The sequence below is a fragment of the Trichosurus vulpecula genome, chromosome 4, assembly GCF_011100635.1.
Source record: "Trichosurus vulpecula isolate mTriVul1 chromosome 4, mTriVul1.pri, whole genome shotgun sequence".
Classification (NCBI taxonomy): Eukaryota; Metazoa; Chordata; class Mammalia; order Diprotodontia; family Phalangeridae; genus Trichosurus; species Trichosurus vulpecula.
Window position 1 is genome coordinate 345,199,196 of NC_050576.1, and position 26,969 is coordinate 345,226,164.

Here is a 26,969-nt window from a genome sequence, read left to right on the forward strand (position 1 = left end):
GTTTGTTTGCATGTTGTCTTGCCTCTTCAACTATGAATCCCTTGAGTACATAGATTGTTTTTTTTTTGCTTTGGGGGGGGCATCCACAGTGACTGGCACAGTGCCTATAATTCAGTACGTACTTAATAAACAGCTTTGGGATTTTTTTGTATAAGTACTTAGCAGCACCTAGCTTTTTGTAGTGGCAGAACAATTGAAGCTCAATGTAAAAAAGGATTTCAGTGTAACATTGTATTTAGTTGAAAATATTTGGATGCACTAAATAAATATTTATTGACAGATTGATTGTTTAGACCTAACAGAATCACATCTGAGTCAAAGGGGATGCACTTTTTTAGCACACTTTGGCATTGGAGTTAGCAAATGAATTTCAGAATGACTGATGAATTCACAGAGATAAAAATTTTCTTCCCATCTCTACCCTCCCCAAACCCCAAAATGGCATGTATTCTGTTTGCCCCTTTCCCCATTTTGTCCTCCCTCCTATCACCATACCCCCACCATCCCCTTCCCCCTTACTTTCTTGTAGGGCCAGAGAGATTTCTATAACCCACTGCCTCTATATCTTATTGCCCAGTTGTATGTAAAAAAAAAAACATTCATTTTTGGGACTCTGAGTTTAAAATTCTCTCCTTTCTTCCCTCCCTACCGACCCTCTTTGAGAAGGCAAGCAATTCAATATAGGTTATACATGTATTGTTGTGCAAAACATTTCTATAATAGTTAAGTTGTGAAAGAGTAACTATATTTCTTTCCATCCTATCCTGTCGTCCATTCATTGAATTATCTCCTTTGACTCTACCCCTTTTCAAAAGTGTTTACCTTTGACTACCTCCTCCCTCAATCTGCCCTCCCTTCTATCAACTCCCTGGTTTTTCCCCTCCCCCCCTACTTATACTCAATTCAGTGTGTATGTTATTCCCTCTTTAAGCCAAATCTGGTGAGAGTAAGTTTTACTCATTCCCTTTCACCTCCCCCCTCTTCCCTTCCATTATAACAGCTTTTTCTTGCTTCTTTTATGTGAGATAATTTACCCCCATTCTATCTCTCCCTTTCTCCTTCTCCCAATATGTTCCTCTCTCACATCTTAATTTTGGTTTTTTTAGATAACATCCCTTCATATTCAACTCACCTTGTGGCCTCTGTCTACAAATAAATATATGTGATATGTATATATACTTGTGTGTGCATGTATGTACATATATATATATATATGTACACGTATGTATATTCCTTCAAATACCCTAATACTGAGAAAGTTCTCACGAGTTACAAATATCATCTTTCCATGTAGGAAGGTAAACAGTTCAACATTAGTTAGTCCCTTACAATTTCTCTTTCTTGTTTACTTTTTCATGCTTCTCTTGATTCTTGTATTTGAAAGTCACATTTTCTATTCAGCTCTGGTATTTTCATGAAGAAAGATTGAAAGTCCTATATTTCATTGAAAATACATGTTTTGCCTTGAAGTATTGTACTCAGTTTCTCTGGGTAGGTGATTCTTGCTTTTAATCCTAGCTCTTTTGATCTCTAGAATATCATATCCCAAGCCCTTCAGTCCCTCAATGTAGAAGCTGCTAGATCTTATGTAATCCTAATGGTGTTTCCACAATACTTGAATTATTTCTTTCTGTCTGCTTGAGATATTTTCTCCTTGACCTGGGAACTCTAGAATCTGGCCACTATATTCCTAAGGGTTTTCCTTTTGGTATCTTCTTCAAGAAGCAATCATTGGATTCTTTAAATTTCTATTTTACCCTCTAGCAGAATATCAGTGCAATTTTCATTGATAATTTCTTTAAAGATATGTAGGCTCTTTTTTTGATCATTGCTTTCAGGTAGTCCAATAATTTTTTAAATTATTTCTCCTGGATCTATTTTCCAAGTCAGTGGTTTTTCCAACAATATATTTCACATTGTTTTCTATTTTTTCATTCTTTTGGCTCTCTTTTGTGATTTTTTTATTTCTCATGAAGTCATTAGCTTCCATTTGCTCCAATCTAATTTTTAAGGAATTATTTTCTTCAATTTTGAGGGGTCTTTTTTTAGCAAGCTGTGCCTTTTTTGTGATTTTCTTGCATCACTCTCATTTCTCTTCCCAATTTTTCCTCTACTTCTCTTACTTGATTTTACAAATCCTTTTCAGCTCATCTATGTCCTGAGACCAATTCAAAATTCTGGGGAGGCTTTTGATGTAGGATCTTTGTCTTTGTTGTCTTCTTCTGGCTCTATGTTTTGATCTTCTTTCTCACTTTTTTGTCAGTGTAGTTTCCCTCTTTTTCTCTGCTGATTAAATCTGTTTTACCTTTAACTCTACCTGAGATCATGATTAGTACTCCTCTTTTTTTTTCCCTAATAAGTTGTACTCCTGATCTTTATTTTATGTTTGCATATATCTGTTATTTCCTATCCCTCCTGACTCTACTACTTTATTTCTAAACATTACCTTCCTTTCCTGTTACTTAACCTACCCCCTCTAAAGATTCCTCCCTTATCCTCTCCCCACACCCTTTCCCCCTACCTTCTTGTTTCTAACTAAATTTAGAAGTTTTATAGCCTTCCAAATATGTATGTTATTTCCTTTTTTCCCCCGTCCCCATTAATATAAACACCCTTCTGTACTCTCCCTTATCCTATTCCCTCATGCTCTTATTTCTTCTGAATTTAGAAGAGTTATATATCCTTCTAGATATATTTGTATTATTTTCTCTTTAACCCATTTTCAATGAGAGTAAGCTTCCAGAGTACTCCTCCCTCCATTAAATTTTGCTGTGTTAGTTCTTCTTCCACTTCATTTTTATAAGATAATTATTCTTTTTATCTTTTCCTAAACATTTTTACTTTTTAGAGTCACATCATGCTCGGGTCTAACCCAATCTTTCTTTGGAACTACCAAATTATTAATAGTAATCTTAGTCATACATTTTACATTTCCTCATATAAAAAGGAGATAGTCTGTCCTAATTGAGTTTCATGTTATTAGTCTTTGATGTGTACTTTATATTTCTCTTGGTACATGTATGTCAAATTTTCTATTAAGTTCAGATTTTTTTGCAACAAAATCCCGAAATTCTGGCAATTCATTAAATGTCCTTTTTTCCATTCAGGATTATGCTTAACTTTGCTGGATAAGGTATTTTTGGCCACAAACCCACTTCTTTTGTTCTTTATTATAAAGTATTCCTAGACTTTTGGTCATTTACTGTTACCACTGCTAGGATTTGTGAGATTCTAACTGTAAATCTGTCATATTTGATTTTTTTTTCTTATTGCCCATAATGTTTTATCCTTGAGCTGAGTGTTTTGGATTTTGACTACTATGTTCCTATAGGTTTTCCTTGTAGGACTTCTTTCAGGTGGTGATCAGTGGATTTTTTTACTATTGACATTTTCCCCCCATATTCTAAAAACTTCAGGGCAATTTTCTTTATTTCTTGAATTATTATGTCAAGATTTTCTTTGATCATAGCTTTCAGGTAGTCCAATCATTCTTATATTCTCTCTTCCTGATCTCCAGATCATTTATTTTTCTTACCATATGTTTCACATTCTCTTCTATTTTTTTGTTCTTTAGATTTTGCTTTATTATTTCTTGATCTCTTACAACTTCCTTGGCTTCCCCTTGTTCAATTCTGATTCTCAAGGAGTCCTTTACTTTCTCAAGATACTGGGTCTCCTTTTCTAGTTCATTTACTTTACTTTCATATTTTTCTTATTTTTTTAGGTTGTTCTTATTTTTAAATTTTTTTCCCTCAGTCTCTCATTTGATTTTAAAGTCCTTTTTTTTAAGTTAAATGAATTCTTTTTCTGGAAGATGACCATTTGATGCTATTCTTTGGGATACAAGAGGGTTTGTTTGTTTGTTTGTTTGTTTGTTTTCAGTAGCCTCCTTTGAACACAAACCTGGGTCTTCTCTATTCCCATAGTAACTTTATTTAGTTGAGAACTTTCTTTTTTGCCTGCTCATATTTTTTATTTGTAGCACCTTATTTTAATCACCTCTACTCCTGAGCTATGGGTGCAGTGCCTGCCCCCTCAGCTCTTCCTTCAGTTCTCCACTCTGGCCAATAACTGAAACCAAGAACTCTGCCCTCCTGTAAGTACCCACAGACAGCAGCAACCCAGCCCCACTGCTTCTGCACTCACCAGGGGAGTGCTTGTTCCTTCTTGCCTAGAGCCATGTCTTTGTAGCACAGCTAGGCCAGGTTTCCATTATCAACAGAGATTCCCTCGATCTTTACCTGCTCAAATGCCTCACTCTTCACACTGTGTGTGTGTGTGGGGGGGGGGGTGGGTTGAAAATTCCTTTGGCTGTGACTGAGGCTACCTCCCAATGCAGCTAGCTCCAGGACTTTCCACTTTCTATTGTTTTCACTTCTCAGGGCCCAAACCTCAGTCCTGGTATTTTCCTTTGGATCTTCTCCTGTTTTCCCAGGAAGAACACTGTTCTGCCCCAACTCTTGCTTGTTTTTACCACTTTATGTTTGCTCTGAGGCACTATTTTGTGTTGTTTGTAGGAGAAATTTGGAGAACTTAGAATTCTCTGACCTACTACACCATCTTCCCAGAATCTTCCTCAAATTAGTCATTACTTTGCCTATGATTTGCATGTATATACTAATCTGCAAACATGTTAAGTCATTTTTACTGGAATATTACGTCGTTTACATGAGACACACTCTTTTATATTTGTGTACCCAACCTCTAGTCTAACATAACTTCTGAAATGAAGCAGGCACTTAAGAATACTTTCTCTCCTTCCTTCCTTCCTTACTCCCTTCCTTTCCTCCTTCCTCTCTGTAATCACAATTTGTCTAGCAGCTCCTCTGGTTGTGTAAAACCAACAAAAACCAGCATAAGGAAGGGCTCTAAAACAGGTTCTTTGATCTGCTTTACTAAGGAAAGTAACTTTAAGGGGTTAACAGTCTCACTTTAATTAAACATACAAATATCATTCACTTAGTTCAGGAGAAAAAGTCAGCAACCTGAACTTCAGAGCAAATAAAAATGAGTTACAAACATACATTATAAAAGGACCAAATACAAACCAACATCTGGGTTAGCAAAGCCAGGGAACAGTTACAACAGCTTACACAGAGTCATGCCACTCTTCCAGACAGTGAGAGCCCCAAAGGAAAAACACCAACCTCCAGGTTTATATATCTTGTTCAGGGTCAAAGGGCATCACAGTGTGTGACTCAAACCCACATGACCTAAAAGCTTCTGGCATCAGAAACATGTGACTCAAACCCATGTAAACTAAGCTTTCCCTTGAGGCAAGCAAGTTATCAAAGACTCCTGATCTGATCAAAGAAACAAAGGCCAGACTCTTCAGCAGCACTTGATTAAATAAGTGCTAAAAGAAAAAACAGTAAAAGAAAGTCCTGCCTTAATTACTGATACACTCCCTCCCTCCCCTCATTATCACTATCTGCCCCACCTTTCTTTTTGTTTTCTTTCCAGCACTTAATATGTGATGACTATATTAAAATAAGTTGAGTCTAAGTGAACTGAATTGAATCTATAGCTAATCATCATGACACCGATGACAACTTCTCTTTCTGCATGTTGCCAAGGCATCCCATTAATAATGTGTTCTTGAATTAACAGGAAACAAAATTGAGCTCTACAGCCTATGACTTCAAAGATAACTTTCTTTGCCTTTATGAAAATTACAGCCATATCATCTAGTAGCACTTCTCCTATTCTCTAGCATATCTGGACCTTAAGAACCACAATTTTCTCTTTTTACTGACTTTTCTCTTATGTAAAATTTCAATGCCTTACTAACCATTTTTTTCCCTCTACCTTCTACTAATTGGGCCTATATGAGGCTCTTGAAAATAATTCATTCATTGTTGTTTATAATTTATTTTAATTGTTATATAATATGCAATTATATTATTTGATATTTATAATGTATTTTAATTACTGAATAATGTATAATTATATTATTTATTGTAATAATTTACTACTAATTATTAAAAGAGAGAATGCCCAGAGAAAATTAGGAAAGTGGGGAGAGATTTTGTAAATTTGAGACTATCCACAGCAAATTCTCTTCAACCTGGGAATTTATGAAAGGAAAAATACTTGAAGGGGCAATGACAGACATCCTTTAATAATGAAAGAGTAAAAGGTATGTATCGTATGGGTATACACACTTATTGATTTTAGTAGCCATCCTATATTTGCCAGTGGCATATTCTGGATATATCAGAGGAAATAAGGAAAAAAAAACCCTCTCTTCTCCTTATTCCTTTTGTTTATGTTTCTTTTCCTTCTAATAATAGAGCTGTGCTCAAGTGTGGAAAGCAGAAAAAGCAGGTGACAGACTGGCAGTCATACAAAGCAGATTCAGGAAAGTAACATGAACTTTTGCTATACACAGTTCATTTCATACTGTGCTATATTGCCCATGCATTTTTGTAGAGGACATATTGCTCTGTTGAAGTGAAGAAAAGATCATTAACAAGGGTAAAGATACTGTATCAAAAATAAATGTAGTTATTTAACCTCTCTCTTGTTTTAAGATTCCTGTGCAATAAAGCAAACAATAACACAAGAAAGGAAGTCATGTAATATTTCCTTTCAAATGTCATCTCAAAACATATGGTGGCATTTGCAGTTTCAGATAAACACTAATCATATGGAATGTTCTCCAAGATAATAGTTTAGCTTGTCTACATGACAGTCCCAAAGTGATTTGAAAGAGAAAAAAATATGTGTAATCAGTAATTCTCTAGTCTTTGAAATTCCCTATCTCTTTCATACTTGACTAAATATGTATGCTATTCATTTATGTATGTGTGTGTGTGTGTGAAAACCAAGACAACTAATTTCACCTTATTTCATTGCCTTACCAAATGACTATCTCTGACTAATTACTGAAGCTGATGTAACAAACACACACACACACACACACACACACACACGTGTGTGTGTGTGTGTGTGTGTGTGTGTAATAATGGAAATACCTAGTTTCAAAATAGAATTGGTAGACATTTTTTAAAAAGTTGTAAAATATCAAGTCCTCAATAAAAACAAAATAACAGTGATAACAAAGGATACAACAACAAAAACAAATAAAAGAACCAATCTTTTCATTGAGTTGGGGGCTTAATGGTGGGCTGCAAAGTATAGTGAGGCTAGCAATGGTGATGTACACCTGTGAGATAGCTATAATAGCTATGAAAGCCTAGGAGAAACTCCTAAACACTGGTCAGTTAGACTCTGGTGACACTACCAAACACCAAGAACTGGAAATTGAGGGGAAGCCCATCAATTGGGGAATGGCTGAACAAGTTGTTGTATATGAATGCAATGGAATACTATTGTTCCATGAGAAATGAGGAGCAGGTGGATTTCAGAAAAACTGGAAAAATTTACATGTACTGATGTTGAATGAAATGAGCAAAACCAGGAGAACATTGTATACAGTAACAACAACACTGTGGGATGACCAGCTTTGATAGGTTTAGCTTTTCTGAGCAATGCAATGACCTAAGACAATTCCAAAAGAGTCATGATGGAAAATGCTATCCACATCCAGACAAAAAACTATGGCATCTAAAAGCAGATTGAGGCATACTTTTTTCTCTTTTTTCTTTCTTTCTTGTGTTGTTTTTTTTTTCTTTTGGTTCTGATTTTTCTTTCACTACGTGACTAATGCAGAAACATATTTAATATTTTTATAAATGTACAGCCTATATCAGATTGCATGCCATGTTGGGGAGGGGGGAGGAGAGGAAGGAGGAAAATTAGAACTCAAAATCTTATGCAAGTGAATGTTGAAAACTAAAAAATAAATTTTAAAAATAAATAAGAATGCAAGGCATAATAAAAATAAAGAAATACTAATATATCTAATACTGGAAATTCCTGGGTAGATACGGTGCTAACCACAAAAGCAAGCAAAACATCAGTGCTCATGAATTGAATTGGACTAAAGACATCAGTATTTTATTGTGTTTTCCTAATATAAGTAAGAAACAAAACTGGTTGTTATAGTCATAAACTTCATTGAATATTCAAAGGTAACTTTAGCTCCAAGTCCCATTACACCGTTTTAGTAACTAGCCCAGAGGGGAAAAAAAGAAAAAAAAACACGTCTCTAAGTGCAAATTAAACAAATCAAGAGTTAAAATATGATGCTATTAAGATTCAAAGGGGTAAAGCTGAAGATTTTAAGGTAAATGAAAATCTTCACTTATTGCAGATAGATACCAGAAATTACATCCAAGAAAAAAAAAATAGGATGACAAAAAATAGTACTGGCACGAAATGGTTTCTGAAAAAGATACGGGCACATGTAGGATAAAATTCAGAGAGCCCCCCACCCCTTTAAAATGAAATGACACAAATCCACATAAGAAATCAATTTTAAGAAAGTTGAGTATTTAAAAATTGTTACTTGCTATAACAGTTATGAATTAATATGTTGTGACATTCTCTTGACAGAAAATGCAAAAGAAAAACTCAAGTAATTTATGTAAGATATATGTGGACAGTTTTCTAATATGTAGATGTGGTTTGATTTATGATACATCGAACAGATTGATATCTAATCTAGGAATCTTGTCCATCTCTCTGGAAGAGAGACTGATTTCTACCTTTGTGGGGAACAATAGGAAGGGAGTAGCCAGGCTATTAGTCCTTTCTTTGCCTAATTCCCATGAGAGGTATTGCTCTATAACAGCTAGTTTACCTCCTTATCAAAGCAGCAAACTGAGGTGGAGAAATGGAACAAGAGACAAATGGCATCAGAGTGAGATAAGATCTAAGACAAACCAGGTGAGAGAATAGTCTCACCTAGGGAAAGTCTGCTCTCAATAGTCTTGAAGATTGCAAGCATTAGAAGTAAAGGGACCTGTCAGAGGCCAGTTCCCTACATTTCTAGAGTTGCCAGATACCCTTGTTAGGCATTTAAAAGTTTAAACTTTTTCCTTATAATTGCCTCTCCTGAAGTCTTCCATTCATCTCAAGAAATGCCTTCTTCTCCCATGTGGGTATGCAATTTAATGCCTCTTACATTCTCTCAGAAAAATGGGAATTTTGTCTCCCTCTACTTATGCAGCACACATATTGCAAAGTCATATCTCAAAAAATATTTCCCCAGGCTTGGGCAGAAGTGCCGTTATATAGAGATAATCATACATGCAAAAATGTAGTATAATGGACATCCTTGTTTCACTCCTGATCTTATTGGGAATACATCTAGCTTATCCACATAACAAATAATGCTTGAGGATGGTTTTAGGTAGATGTTATTCATAATTTTAAAGAAGGCTCAATTTATGCCTATGTTTTCTAGGGTTTTTAATAGGAACGGGTGTTGTATTTTGTCAAAGGCTATTTCTGCATGTATTGAGATGATCTTATGGTTTCTGCTGTTTTATTTTTTTTGTTGATATGATCAATTACTCTGATGGATTTCCTAATATTGAACCAGCCTTGCATTCCTGGAATTAATCCTACCTGGTTGTAGTTTATTAGTCTTATGGTAAGTTGTTGCATTCTTTTTGCTAATATTTTATTTAAAATTTTCTCAACAATATTCATTAGGGAAATTTGTCTATAATTTTCTTTCTGTGTTTTGACTCTTCCTGGTTTGGGTATTAGTATGATGTTTGTCATAAGAAGAATTTGTTAGGACTCCTTCTTCTCCTATTTCCCCAAATATTCTATAAAGTATAAGTATTAATTGTTCTTTAAATGTTTGACAAAATTCACATGTAAAACCATTTGGCCCTGGAGATTTTTTCCTGGGGAGTTCATTGATGGTTTGCTCAATTTCTTTTTCTGAGATGGGGTTATTCAGGAATTTTACTTCCTCTTCTGATATCCTGGGCAATTTATATTTTTGTAGATATTTATCCATATCCCCACATTGTCAAATTTATGGGCATAAAATTGGGAAAAATAATTCCTAATTATTTTTTTAATTTCTTATTCATGGGAGGTGGGTTCACTCTTTTTATTTTTGATACTGGTAATTTGATTTTCTTCTTCCTTTTTTTTTTATCAGATTGACCAGTTTTATCAATTTTATTTTTTTTCATAAAAAAGCTCTTGGTTTTATTTATTAATTGAATAGCTTTGTTGGTTTCGATTTTATTAATCTCACCTTTGATTTTCATTATTTCTAATTTGGTATTTAATTGGGCATTTTCAATTTGTTCTTTTTCTTCCTTTTTCAGTTGCACGCCCAATTCATTGATCTCCTATTTTCTCTATTTTATTCATGTAAGCATTTAGAGATATAAAACTTCTTCTTAGAACTGCTTTTGCTGCATCCCTTAAGTTTTGGCATGTTGTCTCATTATCGTCATTCTCTTGAATAAAGTTATTAATTGAAGATGGCAGCTGGTAAGCAGGAACTAGAGTGAGCTCCATTACCGAGTACCTCCAAAAACCTATAAAAAATGGCTCTGAACCAATTCTAGAATGGCAGAAACCACAGAACAGCAGAGGGAAGCAGGGCTCCAGCCCAGGACAGCCTGGATGGTCTCTGGGTGAGGTCTATTCCACACGGAGCTGGGAGCTGGGAACGGAGTGGAGCAGAGCCCAGCCTGAGGGCAGGGACCATTCAGACCAGAAGCCGGGAGGAGGGGGCCCTAGCACCCTGATTCAGTGAGCTGCGGCAGATACCAGACCCCTCGACCCACAAACACCAAAGACTGCAGAGAAGGTTAGTGGGAAAAGCTGCGGGAGTGGAAGGAGTTCGCGGATCGGCTTCCAGCCCCGGGGGCAGCGGAGGTGGGGCAGCTACCCCTGTGATTACTTCCGGCTCCAGGCCCACCTGGTGGGAGGAATTAAGTGGTGGATCAGAGCAGGGGTGTACAGTCCGCTGAAGATCTAAGCCCAGTTCGGGTTGGGGGTTCTTGGGGAAGGAGCAGTGTGGGTCTGACAGAGCTGGCACCTCCCCCCCAAGCGTGGAACATAGAACTCGTTAGTCTACAAGCAGTCATACCCCACTGAAAAACTCAAGGGTCAAGTTAGTTGGTTGGGAATATGGCCAGGCAGCGAAAGCACACCCAGATTCAGTCTCAGACTTTGGATTCTTTCTTTGGTGACAAAGAAGACCAAAACATACAGCCTAAAGAAGACAACAAAATCATAGAGGCTACAACAAAAGCCTCCAAGAAAAACATGAACTGGCCCCAGGCCATAGAAGAACTCAAAAAGGATTTGGAAAAGCATGTTAGAGAAGTAGAGGAAAAATTGGGAAGAGAAATGAGAAGGATGTGAGAAAACCATGAAAAACAAGTCAATGACTTGCTAAAGGAGACCCCCAAAAATACTGAAAAATACACTGAAGAAAACAACACCTTAAAAAACAGACTAACTCAAATGGCATAAGAGCTCCAAAAAGCCAATGAGGAGAAGAATACCTTGAAAGCAGAATTAGCCAAATGGAAAAGGATGTCCAAAAGACCACTGAAGAAAATACTACTTTAAAAATTAGATTGGAGCAAGTGGAAGCTAGTGACTTTATGAGGAATCAGGATATTATAAAACAGAACCAAAGGAATGAAAAAATGGAAGACAATGTGAAATATCTCCTTGGAAAAACCACTGACCTGGAAAATAGATCCAAGAGAGATAATTTAAAAATTATTGGACTACCTGAAAGCCATGATCAAAAAAAGAGCCTAGATATCATCTTTCAAGAAATCATCAAGGAGAACCGCCCTGCTATTCTAGAGCCACTGGGCAAAATAGAAATTGAAAGAATCCATCGATCACCTCCTCAAATAGATCCCAAAAAGAAATCTCCTAGGAATATTGTCGCCAAATTCCAGAGCTCCCAGATCAAGGAGAAAATACTGCAAGCAGCCAGAAAGAAACAATTTGAGTATTGTGGAAACCCAATCAGAATAACCCAAGACCTGGCAGCCTCTACATTAAGAGATCGAAGGGCTTGGAATGCGATATTCCGCAGGTCAAAGGAGCTAGGATTAAAACCTAGAATCACCTACCCAGCAAAACTGAGTATCATGTTCCAAGGCAAAATATGGATCTTCAATAAAATAGAGGACTTTCAAGCTTTCTCAATGAAAAGACCAGAACTGAATAGAAAATTTGACTTTCAAACACAAGAATCAAGAGAAGCATGAAAAGGCAATCAAGAAACAGAAATTGCAAGGGACTTACTAAAGTTGAACTGTTTTGTTTACATTCCTACATGGAAAGATGATGTGTATGATTCATGAGACCTCAGTATTAGTGTAGTTGAAGGGAATATGCATATATATATGTATATATTTATGTATATATATAAGAGAATGTGTATGTATGTATATATCTATGTGTATATGTATGTATGTGTATGTATGTATATATATATATATATATATGTCTGTTTATATATATATATATATGTAAAAGAGAGAGAGCAGACACAGTTGAAGATGAAGGGAAGATATCTAAAAGAAATAAAATGAAATTAAGGGATGACAGAGCAACATACTGAGAGAGGAAGATAGGGAGAGATAGAATGGGGTGGATTATCTCAGTAAAGGTGGCAAGAGGAAGCAGTTCTGTGGGAGGAGGGGAGAGGGCAGGTGAGGGGGGAATGAGTGAACCTTGCTCCCATCAGATTTGGCCTGAGGGGGAATACCATACATACTCAGTTGGGTGTCTTACCCCACAGGTAAGAAGAGGGAGGAAGATAAAAAAAAATAAAAGGGTGGGGGCTGATGGAGGGGAGGGCAGATGGGGGTGGAGGTAATCAAAACAAACACTTTGGAAAGGGGACAGGGTCAAGGGAGAAAATTCAATAAAGTGGGATCGGTTGAAAAGGAGCAAAATGTAGTTAGCCTTTCACAACATGAGCATTGTGGAAGGGTTTAAACCTAAGGATACATGTGTGGCCTAGGTTGAATTGCTTGACTTCTTAGGGAGGGTGGGTAGGAAGGGAAGAGGGGAGAGAATTTGGAACTCAAAGTTTTAAAATAAGATGTTGAAAAAAAAAAGTTTTTGCATGCAACTAAAAAATAAAATACACAGGCAATGGGGCGTAGAAATTTATCTTGTCCTACAAGAAAGGAAGGGAAAAGGGGATGAGAGCGGAGGGGGGTGATAGAGGGGAGGACTGACTGGGGACCAGGGCAACCAGAATATAAGCCATCTTGGAGTGGGGGGGAGGGTAGAAATGGGGAGAAAATTTGTAATTCAAACTGTTGTGAAAATCAATGCTGAAAACCAAATATGTTAAATAAATAAATTTAAATTAAAAAAAAGAAGTTATTAATTGTTTCTGTGACTTCTTTGGCCAACTCATTCTTCATAATTAGATTGTTTAGTTTCCAATTAATTTTTAGCTTATTTTCTCTGGTTCTTTGTTATAAATAATCTTATTGCATCGTGATCTGAAAAGGATTCTTTGACTACTTCTGCCTTTCAGAATTCATTGTGAGGTTGTTATGCCCTAAAAAATGGTCAGTTTTTGAGTATGTGCCATGTACCCCTGAGAAAAATGTATATTCCTTTTTTCTCCCCATTCAGTTTTCTCCAGAGGTCTATCATTTCTGCCTTTTCTAAAATTCTGTTCACCTCCTTAACTTCTTTCTTGTTTATTTTGAGGTTAGATTTATCAAGTTCAGAAAGGGGAATTTTGAGGTCTCCCATTATTATTGTTTTGCTGTCTATTTCTTCCTATAACTCCCTTAACATCTACTCTAAGAATTTGCATGCTATACATGGTGCATATATGTTAAACAATAGTATTGCTTCATTATTTATGGTGCCTTTTAGCAGGATGTAGTGTCCTTCCTTTTCTCTTTTAATTAGATCTATCACTGTTTTTGCTTTGTCTGAGATTAGGATTGCTCCCCCTGCTTTTTTTTGCTCTAGCTGAAGCACAATATACTCTGCTCCAGTCTTTTACTTTTACCCTGTGTGTGTCTCCCTGTTTCGAATGTGTTTCTTCTAAACAGCATATTGTAGGATTATGGTTTTTAATCCATTCTGCTATCTGCTTCTTTTTTATGGGAGCATTCATCCCATTCACATTCACAGTTATGATGACTGTCTGTGTCTTTTTCTCCATCCTATTTCCCCCTGTTTATGCTTTTTTTCTCCCTTTCTGCTTCTACTCCTCAACAAAGTTCTGCTCTTGACCACCGCCTTCCTCAGTTTACCCTCCCTCTTGATTCCCCTTCCTTATTTTACTGTTTTCCACTTGCTACTTTTTCCCTCCATTCTGACCACCCCTCTCCCTTTTTTCCCCTTTCCCCTCCTATTGCCTGTAGGACAAGTTAGATTTCTATTCTTATCAGGGTATTATTCCCTTCTTGAACCAAATCTGATGAGACTAAACTCAAATATAGCTCTTCTCCCTACCTTCTTTCCCTCTACTACAATATGTTTTTGTGCCTATTCATGTGAGGTAATTTACCCTTTTCTACTACCTCCTTACCTCTTCTCCCAGAACCATCACTTTATATCTTTCAATTATATTTTTATCATAATATCAGTTATTTTATACTGATATCCATAGTCTATGAACATCACTTTCAATTGTCATAATGATAATACTGTTCTCAAGATTGAGAAATATATGTATATATATATATATATATATGTGTGTGTGTGTGTGTGTGTGTGTATATATATATATATATATAAAATGTACATAAAACAAAATAATCCTATATAAGGATGTAATTAATTAGCCTAATTGATTAACTAGGGGTTCCCCCCCACACACACACATTCACCTTCTTATGTCTCTCTTGAGTTTTGTATTTGGAGATCAAATTTTCCTTTGAGCTCTGGCCTTTTCATCAGGAAGATCTGGAATTCCCTCATTTCATTGAATGACCATCTCCTTGCCTGGAAAATTATGCTCAGTATCACTGCATAGTTGATCCTTGGTTGCAGTCCAAGCTCCTTTGCCTTTCAGAATATCATATTCAAATTTCTCCTGTCTTTTAAGGTAGAAGCTGAAAGATCCTGTGTGATGCTGACTGTAGTTCTGTGGTATTTGAATTGTTTCTTTTCAGCTGCTTGGAGAATTTTCTCCTTGACCAGGTAGTTCTGGAATTGGGCTATAATATTTCTTGGAATTTTCAATTTGGGATCTTTTTCAGGGGGTGATCGATGGATTTTTTGGATGACAATTTTACCCTCTGGTTCTAGGACCTCTGCACAATTTTCCTTAAGTATTTCATGGAAGATACTGCCCAGGCTCTTTTATTCATCATAGCTTTCAGGTAGACCAATAATTCTTAGATTGTCTCTCCTGGATCTATTTTCCAGGTCGTTTGTTTTTCCAATCAGTATTTCACATTTTCTTCTATTTTTTTCATTTTTTAAAATTTTGTTTGGCTGATTCTTGATGTCCCATAGAGTCATTAGCTTCTACTTGCCCAATTCTAATTTTTAATGTTTTGTTTTCTTTCTTTATCTTCTCTATCTCTTTTTCTATTTGGTTGATTTTACTTTTCAATGAGAAATTTTCTCCAATTATATTCTGATTTTCCTTAACCAATTCCCTGATTTTACCTTTTAAGGATTTGTTTTCCTCATTGAATTCTTTTTCCATTTTTTCTTTTACCTCACTAATTTGGTTTTTAAAGTCCTCCTTGAGTTCTTCCAGTAAAGCTTTTAGGTCTGGAGATCAGTTGATGTTACCTTTTGAGGTTTCAAATGTGAGTGTAGTGTCCATGCTGTCCTCTTCTGAATTGGTATCTTGATCATCCCTGTCTCCATAATATGAATCTATCATCTTTGAAAGCTTCTTGTTATTCTTTTTCATGATGTTTTTTTTTTTCCTCCTGGTTTCTTAAGTGGATCTCGGCTTCTGGGGCTCAGGAGGCTCTGTCCCAAGTTTCTTGTGTTAGGATCTAGCTTTATGTGCTATGGCTTCTGGTTTCTTGAGGTGCAGGGGAGGGGTGCTCTGACTGCTGGGGTGGGGTCTTCTCTTCCCCAGGACTGTTCTACAGAAAGGGTGGTTTCAGCTCTTGTCTCTGCTAGTGTCTGCCACTTCTGTGCAAAGCCTGGTTGTGCAAAGCCAAGTCTGGGGCCTGTCATTGATGTTAGCTCCACCCCCTGGGGCTACGTTACTCTCATTGTTCTGCTGAGGTGGGGCTTGCTGGGACACCTCTCTATCTGCACTAGTCTCCTTCTGCCACCACAGGAAGGCCCCTCTCCCCCACTTCTATGACTACTGAAGCCCCCCTTCTGGCTCCTCTGTTTCTCCTGAGGCTTGATTCTCTGGGTTTATTCAAGAGAGGGATATGAGCCATTTTACCTGCACATCCTGTCTACCAGGAGTCCAAGAACTCAAGTTTCAGACCTTTAGACTGTGGGTTGGAGGCCTCTGGGCTAACTGCTCCCACGGTTGCTGGCTCTGCACTGGCACATATTCCCATCCTGTACTGAGAGTCCTGGGCCTAAATCTTGGCCGCAGCCAGTACTTCCATCCTGTGCCTGTTCTTACTCTGGCATTTTGCTCACCCAGCACTCTACCAGAACCACAGGCTGTCTGGATTCCTCTGCTGTTCCCAGTTGGTTTGGTCTGGTGCCAATCCGTGTGCCCAGTGCTCCTACCCCTCTCAGTCTATTAGTGGCTTCTAACTCTCTCAAATCTGCTCAGATTCACTTTTTTAGACGTATCTGACAGAATTTGTGAGAGAGCTCTGTTAGTTCTTTTTTTTTTTTCACAATGCCGTCTTGGCTCCACCCCCATGTGATCTTTGGAAACCCACTTTCATCAGGAATAGGTTTAAGAGCGGAAAATACCTATACATCTAGAAGAGTATAAACATCTTCTAAATTTAAAAATGAAATTAAACTCTAAGGAATGGGGGAGGATAATAAAGGAGTGATCTTTAGAGGGGAGAGTGAGGGAATAGGTTAAAAAGGGTATAGATGGGTGTTTAGATATAGGGGAATGGGAGGATAAGGGGGGAGTTTTAAAGGAGAATAGGATGGAATAGGTCAAAGGGTTGTACAAAAGTGTATTCAGATTTAGAAGAATGGAAGGGTGAGGGAGGGCTTGCTGGAGTGGGGGTAGGTTAAGTAATAAAAGGGCAAGGTAGCAGGTAGAAGTAAAGTAGAGGAGTCAGGAAAAAATATGAAAAAAGAATGCATAAACATTAAAACAAGTTTAGGGAATAGAATGTCTTAGGGAAAGTATATGTTTATATATGTATGTATGTGTGTGTATTTATATATATGTGTGTATGTATATAGGTATGCATATAAATGTACATGTATACCTATATATCAGTACTTATATATAAATATATCCATGCTCAATTGTAACATAGGGGTAGTGGAGAGGGGAGAGGAAGGGGAAAAAAGAACAAAGTAAAAAGTGTACAACAGAGAACAGAAGAAAGCCTACAAGTAAGTAAAGATGGACAGCCTTCAACTTGAAGCACAGTATTTAATATATAGGCTTTCTTGAAATGATATCTTATTGCTATGTATTTTGAATCTTTCCCATGTTCTACTGTGCCCATGATGTGTTTTTTTTCTTTTCTTATTTTATATTTAGGTTTAATATTTAATTTTATAACATTTCTTTTCTTATTATTTATTTAAATTTTATTATTTGTCTCAGTTTTTTAAAATGATATCCTTCAGAACAAGATAGGAAGGTATAGGTAAGATAATTCTAATATTAGGTCAAATCACAACTGGTTGAAAAGCTAATCCCAAGGAGAAATAATTAATTGCTTGATGTCAACATGTTGTCAAGGGTATTTTCTGTTTGTTTAGTGCCAAAGAAGAGACTGAAATATTGTCGTTGCACAACAGCAGATTCAGCTATCATAAAGGAGAACTGTCAGGGCCTTGATAAAATGTACATTCCATAACACAAGAAAAGATTGTCCTTGTAATTTGACCTGAGATTTCTCATCCTATCTCATTCTTCTGAGACTTAACTTTCAGTGTGAACTCTTTAGACAGTAACTCTTTCTAATTGACATACCAAGTATTTAGTTAAAATTCTAGAAGATTGTGAGAATTCATCTGAATACATGGAAAATTGTCCTCCTTCAAAATGGTCTGCCAAGGCATTGATTGGAAAGTCATCCTGCTGTTAGTGTTAAGTACGAATGATAGTCACAATAAGAACAGTCAGATAAGGAGGGTGGTTCTGTCCATTAGAACATACTTTTCCAGTATTCTGTTATTCCAACATTCAAAAAAAAGTTTAGTATTATCGAATGGAAAGTGTAATAGAAATGAAAGGCTTGGGTCTGTCATTCACTGCCTATGTAAACTTGGGCAACTCTCAACCTCTTTGGACCTCAGATGAACCTCAGATCCCTTCCATATCTAAATCTTTCATCTTAATTAAATATTAAAATAACATTAGAATCTCCCCCACCCTCAGGTGAACACCTAGAAAGATTTACTGAAAAACAAGGACCAGAATCACATATGGTAAAAAGGTACAGATGAGTGGCTTTGTACACCTTCTGATAAGCACTTTGAAGTACATAATTTAAGGAGAAAATGTTTTCAAGAATGATTTCAACTGACGTCTTTAGAATACATTGAACTTGCAGACTCTAATTGTCCATCCATGTAACTGAAATGGAAAAGAGAAGAATGTTGTAGCGCCTTCAGTATAGAAACCAGAGTCCTAATTTTTAAAAAATAATGACTTTAAAAGTCTTTGCCCTCCAAGAAGCTGAAATTTTAAAATTTCATGTTGCTAATTGCTTTTTAAAATTAAAATCACTGATATCAAGTGTGTATGTTAAAGGCTTGGTTTTCAACCCGTTATTTATCCCTTAAAATCTCTGTTTTATTTTTGCTGCGAAACCAGGATGCACAATGTTGTTTATTCCTATTTGAGGGGAAGAATGTTTTCATTCAGAACCTTCTGTACTATTGGCACTAATTGATTGACTTTTGACTCTTGCATAATAAGAATTTAAATGTTTGTGCATGTGTATACATATTAACAAGTATAAAAGCACATGTATCATATATTTGCATGCATGTATTTAGTATATATATATATATATATTCTGTGGGGTATAAATCTTTGTGTATATGTGTACATGCAAGCATTGACATAATACATTTACATTTCATATATTTGTACACCTATTCATACATCATACATATATTTCACACATATAAGTTTACTCAGGTTAACCCATGTGTGTATATTCATGCTTATAATTATATTTCATATTACATTAACTATGTCCATATGAGTTTATATGTTATGTTTATGTCTATTTATTAGATAGATATAAATATTAGAGAGTTTTCTGAAGTATATATAAATCAAATGACTTGCCCAGAATTAAATATAATATACCAGAGTTAACTACCAAGACACCATATATATGGCTCAAATCATATTTTTTCAGATTATTTTTAAATGGATTCAAAATATTTAGCCCTCTATTCAGGATGTTAATACTTCTTGAAAACTTATTTAGTAATTTTTTTTAATTTCATTTTGCTTAATGAAACAATTTGCCTGAGAACCAAATAACTAACTGGATAAACATTGTATAAAAATTATTTGAGTGTTTATATCTAGGTAGATATCAGAAAGAAAGGGGAATATTTCAGAGTTTTAAAAAGGTTTAAGTAAAGATGTATTTCCTTAATAGGAAAAGGCAATTAGGTTATTTCTTTTGATCCTTCTCTTTTGCTATTCAAACTTAAGGAGAGAAAAGAGCTGTGAGTTAAAACCTAATCCAGGACCATTATATTATATCCATATATTTCTCTTTTCAAAAAACATAAAGTTCCCCTGGCAGTTGCTGTAGAAAAAATTTGGGAGATGGGAGTGAGAAGTAAAAGATGCCATGGTTAGCTGTGGGAAGTGGCCTGAGGCACTTTCAATACCAATCTAATCTGATATCTGAGAGACTAGCATAATCCCCTGGTGGATCTCAAATCCATTCTTACATAGAGCAGGAGACATTTGAAATGGAAGATTCTAATCTAGGTAGAGGTGGAAAATGGATTTTTTTTTCCTTTTTTTTTAGAATAAGCTGATGAAGGAAATGCTAAAGGTTAGTGAGAAAGTCTCAAATTTTAGTACAATTTCTGTTGCTTTAAAATATTCTCTAAGGCAAATTTTAAGGTATTTAATATTTAACTGTTTTAAGACATATTTTGATATTTTTAAAAGAAGAACTATAGTTTCAAAATTTTGATGAAGCATGCTTTGTGGCTTTATGCAATGTGAAATGCATAGAATACAGGATGTTATGGGTTCTGAATATTAGCTCTTCTACTTGTTAGCTAGGTGATTCTAGGAAAGTCATTCAAAATTTTAGACCATAGGTTTCTTCATTTGTAAAACGAGTGGAAAATGAGTGAGTGATGCTAGATAATCTCTAAGTTCCTTCTAACACTAAATACATATCTTTATTGGATAACTAACTTTTTTGGAAGTAAATGCTATATTGATATGCAAAATGAATACTAATGAATTATCTCAAATGCTAGAGTTTCATTGATGGAAAACCAGCACTAATCCTTGTTTTAATCAGACTGTAATATTTGCCAGTATGTAGATATCAATTAAGCATAGGAAAGGAGCTTTTTGTATGAACATTTCAATACAATTAACACTTGATTCATAAAATAAGAACATTTAAATTCCTTACTTATTTTTAATAGAATAGGATTATTGAAAAGTATGCCATGAAACAGAAGCATCTTTTCTGGAAATAAGCATGTTAATGGACTTGTCAATGCTAAAGAAGTTGTTGTTTAATTAACTGTGGTTCCTACCTTTGTGCAAACTTGATAAGATTAGTTTTCTGTATTTTATGATGTACCATAAACCTGTTCTTTTCTCTGCTCTTTGTCTTCTTTTGAAGTTCATTGTTACTGCCCTCCTTTGTAGGTTAAGTGCAGTCAGTGGAATTTTTGATTGTTTTAGGTAAGAAATGAGGGCAATTTAGCTATTCAAAAGAAAGACTCAGCAATATATTTGAAAGATTGTATTGGTGCAACTTTAAGCTGACACTCAAGGAGCTAAAATACACTCTAGATCAGAAGGTAACAATTAACTCTCTATTCATGGTTGCAGCATATCCTGCTAGTTTTACCTATGCATGGGGCAGGGTGGAGTGTGATCATGGATTTTCATTCAAAGACACTACTTTGTGACCTTAGGATAGAAATACTACTACATACTCATTTTCAAATAGTAAGAATACACATATACATATGTGTGTATGCATATACCCATTTTATATTTATACAGAGGTCATGTAAACAATTTGCCTATTTACTTCATAGCATGAAATGTTTCTAAAATAAAATAACACTACATGTACCAAGATATCACTCATTTTAAGCAAATGCAATATATATGATTTTAAACTTAAAGGATCAATTTATACATCATAGTGTTTAGAGCTAGTAGTGATCTTATAAGTCATATTTGAAAACTATAAAATGATAAGAGAAATTGTAGTCATACTTACAAAAATTATAAGTGTTATGGAGCAAATTCCTGATATCAAAGGTTGAAATATATAATAATGTATTGTTATTCCTATTTTAACTATTATAGTGATTGAGTTATGGATTGGTTATGTTCTGATCACATATAATCAAAATAGAGAGAGGTAAGAGTCAAATTCATGACTAGAGATAGTCTATGTAAAAAGAAGAAGAACTCCACTAGGCTTATCCCATTATAAGTAGAGAGACAGTGATAGAAAGAAAGTGACAGGAGCTCATTCCCTCAGCAGTGGTGGCATGTGTGACTCTGGGCCAGCCCCTGTTCTGAGCTCCTGGGCTGAACCTACATGTTGGTAACTATGAATCTGTATTGGGTCTGTCTGCTGATGTTTGTACTTTGTTTGTAATTTGCTCTGAAGTTCAGGGTGCTGGCTTTTTTGCCTGAACTACGTGAATGATATTTGTGTGCTGAATTAAAGTAAGCTTCTCAACCCCTTCACCTCACTTTCCTTGGTTAAATAGATCAAAAGAACCTGTGCTGTTGGCAGCTCTCTGGGTGCTGGCTGTGGGTGGATCTTACACCCCCACAGAAGCTGCTAGCCGGATTGTTGAAACAGAGTGAGAACAGTCTTCACAGAGGGAGAGGTTTTTCCTCAGTGCACTGAAATACAAAGACCATCACCACGGATTTTCAGCATCAGCCTGGGGGCAAGACTGGGAGTGGTGGGGTGGCTTCATCTTCTGAGAGCAACCGAGATAGAAGGGAACAACTCAGACAACTGGCTCTTGAAACAATCGATATCAACAAGGATCCATACTTTATGAAGAACCATTTGGGTTCCTATGAATGCAAACTCTGCTTAACACTTCATAATAATGAGGGAAGCTACTTAGTGCATAGGCAAGGACAAAAGAATCAAACGAATTTGGCTCAGAGAGCTGCAAAAGAAGCCAAGGAGGCTCCAGCCCAGCCAGCCTCAGAGAAAGTCAAAGTGGAAGTGAAGAAGTTTGTAAAAATTGGCCGTCCTGGCTACAAATGACCAAACAATGGGACACGGAGATGGGCCAGCAGAGCCTCCTCTTCCAGATTGACTATCCTGAGATTGCTGAGAGCATCATGCCACATCACCGGTTCATGTCTGCATATGAGCAAAGGATTGAACCCCCAGACAGATGCTGGCAGTATCTTTTGATGGCAGCTGAGCACTATGAAACCATTGCTTTCAAGGTGCCAAGTAGAGAGATTGACAAAGCTGAGGGGAAGTTTTGGACCCACTGGAACAGAGAAACCAAGCAGTTTTTTCTCCAGTTCCATTCTAAGATGGAGAAGCCTCCTGATCCTTCAGCCCTCCCTGCTGGGCCTCCTGGAGTGAAGCAGCCCCCACCCCCACTGATGAATGGTTTGCCACCTTGACCACCTCTGCCAGAGTCCTTGCCACCACCACCTCCAGGGGGTATGCCTCTGCCACCCATGCCTCCCAGTGGGCCTGCACCCCCACGCCTTCCTGGGCCTCCTCAGATGCCGCCTCCTGCACCTGGAGTTCATCCCCTTGCTCCAGGAGTTCATCCTCCAGCTCCTGGGATTCTCCCCCCTGCTCCCAGAGTGCACCCTCATGCTCCTGGGGTACACCTTCCTGCTCCTGGAGGGCTTCTCCCAGCACCTGGGGTTCATCCCCAAGCTCCAGGAGCTCACCCTCCAGCACCTGGGGTGCATCCTTCAGCTCCAGGGATACACCCCCCAGCACCCGGGGTTCACCCTAAGGTTCCAGGAGTACATCCCCAAGCACCTGGGGTTCACCCTCAGACTCCAGGAGTACATCCCCAAGCACCTGGGGTTCACCTTCAGACTCCAGGAGTACATCCCCAAGCACCTGGGGTTCACCCTCAGGCTCCTGGGGTACACTCACAAGCACCTGGAGTTCACCCCCAGGCTCCTGGGGTATACCCACAAGCACCTGGAGTTCACCCACAAGCTCCTGGGGTACACCCTCAGGCACCTGGGATTCACCCCCAGGCTCCAGGGTTTCATCCTCGGGCTCCAGGAGTTCATCCTCAAGCTCCAGGGGTTCACCTCCAAGCCCCAGGTGTACACTCCCCAAATCCAGGAGTACATCTCCCGACTCCTATGCCCCCAATGTTGCAGCCTCCTCTTCCCTCGGAAGGACCTGGAAACATTCCTCCTCCTCCACCAACCAATTGAAAAGCTTTTCCTCCTCCCCTACCAAATTGGTTTTTACTTACATTGCATCATTCCCCCAAAGATGAGTATTGATGTTTTTTTGTGCAGAGGTTTGAACTCTGTCCTCAAAGTTGATTAAATAGGTTTCTACCTTATTTACATTGAAAAAAAAAAGAAAGCGACAGATTAGGGAACTATTGCAGACATAGAATAAACAGGATTTATCTATAGTAGTTGCGAAGTGATATTCAAATACTATTGGCTTAAAGCCTTGATGACTGAAATGGTACTGGTGCCATCAATAGAAATAGACAAGTTGATTATTCTTTTGGCCTGCTAAAGCCCTTAGAAGCTGAATTTTTGTCATGATTCCTCCATGAAAATAATAAGGCACTGTACAACTTCTTTCCAATAATAGAGTCTGCCTGGCCTATAGACCTGGTCTTGGTGGGACCCTACTGATAGTAAAATAATCACCAAAAATGGTAAGCTGGATCTCAGGACCTATACATAGTCTTCATCCTTTATCAATAATATTTTCTCACCTTTAAGTACTATTTACAACAATATGCCTGCAGTTTGTAATTATTTGTGAACATCTTATATTCATCTTTGACTATTTAAAACATATCTTATGAGTTGGACTCTATTGCCTTAAGCTCTTCTTGGAAATTGTCATCTACTAAGTGGTACATGTGGGGTAATGGCTAGGAAAAACAGGAAAGAACTGTCAATAACAACCATAGTATGAGTGAAAGGGGGGAATTCAATGTGGAAGACTGGATTGAATCACTACAACTGAATTCTGTGATGGGAAAAATTTTGACCAGTCATTTAAATGATAGCAGGCATGATACAAGATGAACTAGTCTAACATTTTGATATTTTCTTACTAGCCACTGGATTAGAGATAAAAGCTATTGAATGCTGAATGCTGAATGTTGAACTAATTAAGTGATATGGGATAGGATTTCCCACAGGGAAATATTTATTTGACAAAAGACCAAGGTATCTTATGGGAACTCTGTTCAGGGTAAATAAATTCACTATTCTAAAGATGCCTAGAACTATTAATATGGAATAATACACTTAGAATGGATCCAATGACAAAGTCCATTACTACTCTTACCCAGGGACAGTAAGGGGTTAGAAAGAGTTGTGGTAGTGAGGGCGATTTATCTTTAGCATTATTCATTTGTATTCATGCTCAATGGAAAATATACTGAAAAACATAACATCAAAGATATGAGCACTAGGATTCATGTGTGATGGTATTGGTATAAAGGTCTCAAATAGCCTATGTATCCTGCCTTGCATATTTTCTGCCATAACACCAAGGACATCCCTTTCCACAGGGGGTAAAAATAATCGCAAATAGGAGAGTTCATCAGACAGTATCTTTCTCCTTGTTTGAATGGCAGAACTCTGAACCTGAAAGTAAGGGATAGTCACATACTTATGTTATCAGGTTGATGATGTCTAGGTGGGATTGCTTGACTATATAGTTCTCTAATTGTAATATGCCTTCCAAGGTTGACTTCAGGATGGGATGACCATATCTCAGCCTCACTAACAATATCTTCCCTCCAATCACAGAGAAGTTTATTGTTCTGATAAAAATGTCCTTATCACCACCCTTATCCATCACTATTTGAGTTATTTGGCCTTTGGGGGAACAAGCAGGGGCTTATTTATTTATTTATTTATTTATTTGTTTTGTTATCCATTCATTCAAATATACCAAATCAATGTATACTCTTATGGATCACTCTACATATGTCTTCAAGTTTCAAATATTACCTTCATGGCTACCAATACTTTCCCAAAATTCATATACTATTTTGAATGGGTGAATGAAAAGTACTGTGAAAAATACACGTGGGACCTAGATGTATTGTCAAGGTGGAATTAAGGGTGTCCAGCTTAGAAAGGTTTTTCTTGCCAAGTTAATGGCAAGACATATTTCCAAAAGACAGATTTTCATATATGTCAGGCATTAGTTTTAGGGCTATGACAAACAATCTTTTCAATTCCATAAAAGGGAAAAGTGCAATGTAATAGCATTGGGAATTGAAGAAGATGCTGACGAATATCTTTGTGAGGTAAGATCAAGTATGCTAAGTACTGTGCAAAGCAAAGCCTTGGCTCTCAACATGCTCATAGTCTAATAGGAAGAGAAGGGAGACAATAAACAAACAGTCATGTCCAAATATAGATACAAACATACATATGTACAAACATATATATGTGTGTAAAATATGTGCACATATAGATGATAAAAAATGCATATACTTATCCATGCATATACACATACATGTATACATAAATATACACATAAATATTATGCATATATACATATATACACACATATACACATACCTCTCTAGCTTCAAAGGGAAGGCACTAAGTTTACAAGAGATATGGAAAATGTTCTTGTATAAGGCAAAGATATAGCTGAGGCTTAAAGAAAAATAGGGAAGGCTAGAGGTGAAGAAAGGAAGGAGTGAATTCAAAGCATGCATGACAGCCACTGAGAATGCATGAAGATGAAAGATGCAGTGCTGTGCATAAGAAATAGGACAGCATCACTAGGTCTTAGAATACTTGGAGGGGAGTAAGTTATAAGAAACCTTGAAAGGCAGAAAGGTCTCAGGTTAGAAAGGGCTTTAAAAGTTAAAATTGGAAACTCATATTTGATAGGATATACGTACCTTGATAAAGGGACTATTTGTCAAAATATTTTTTGTTACTAACTGGAGAAGGGAATAAATATTTATATAACACCTATTATTTGCTATGTGCTCTGCTAAGAGCTTCACAAATATTATCCCATTTGATTCTTGCAACAACTCTCCATTTTAGGTGCAATATTATTCCTATTTTACAGTTGAGGAAACAAAGGCAAACAGAGGTTAAGTAACTTGCCCAGGGTCTCATAGAAAGCACTGTCTTGGATAGATTTGAACTCAAGGTTTCCTGATTGCAGATCTAGCCCACTATCCCCTCAGTCACCTAGCTATGTTTAACTATAACAGTGCACATTTCTGGTTTTATTGTTCAGTTGTTTCAGTTATTTTTGACTCTTTACATCCCCATTTGTTGTTTTCTTGGCAAAGATACTGGAATGGTTTGCCATTTATTTCTCTAGATCATTTTACAAATGAGGAAACTGAGGCAAACAGAGATCAACGTCTTACCCACTATCACATAACTGCTAAGTAAGTAAGTGCAGATTTGAATTCAGATCTTCTTGACTCCAAGCCTGCAGGTCAATCCACTGTACCACCTAACTTCCCCAAAAGTTCACATAGTAGGTGCTTAATGCATCCATATTATATTGGGTTAAACGCAACTTAGACTCCATAAATTGAATGAT

At 36.9% G+C, this 26,969-nt stretch overlaps 1 pseudogene; it reads left to right on the top strand.

Annotated features, from left to right (window-relative positions):
- The first annotated feature begins 19,988 nt into the window (after positions 1 to 19,988).
- LOC118847223 lies at positions 19,989 to 23,614 on the top strand (annotated as a pseudogene).
- Positions 23,615 to 26,969: the final 3,355 nt, after the last annotated feature.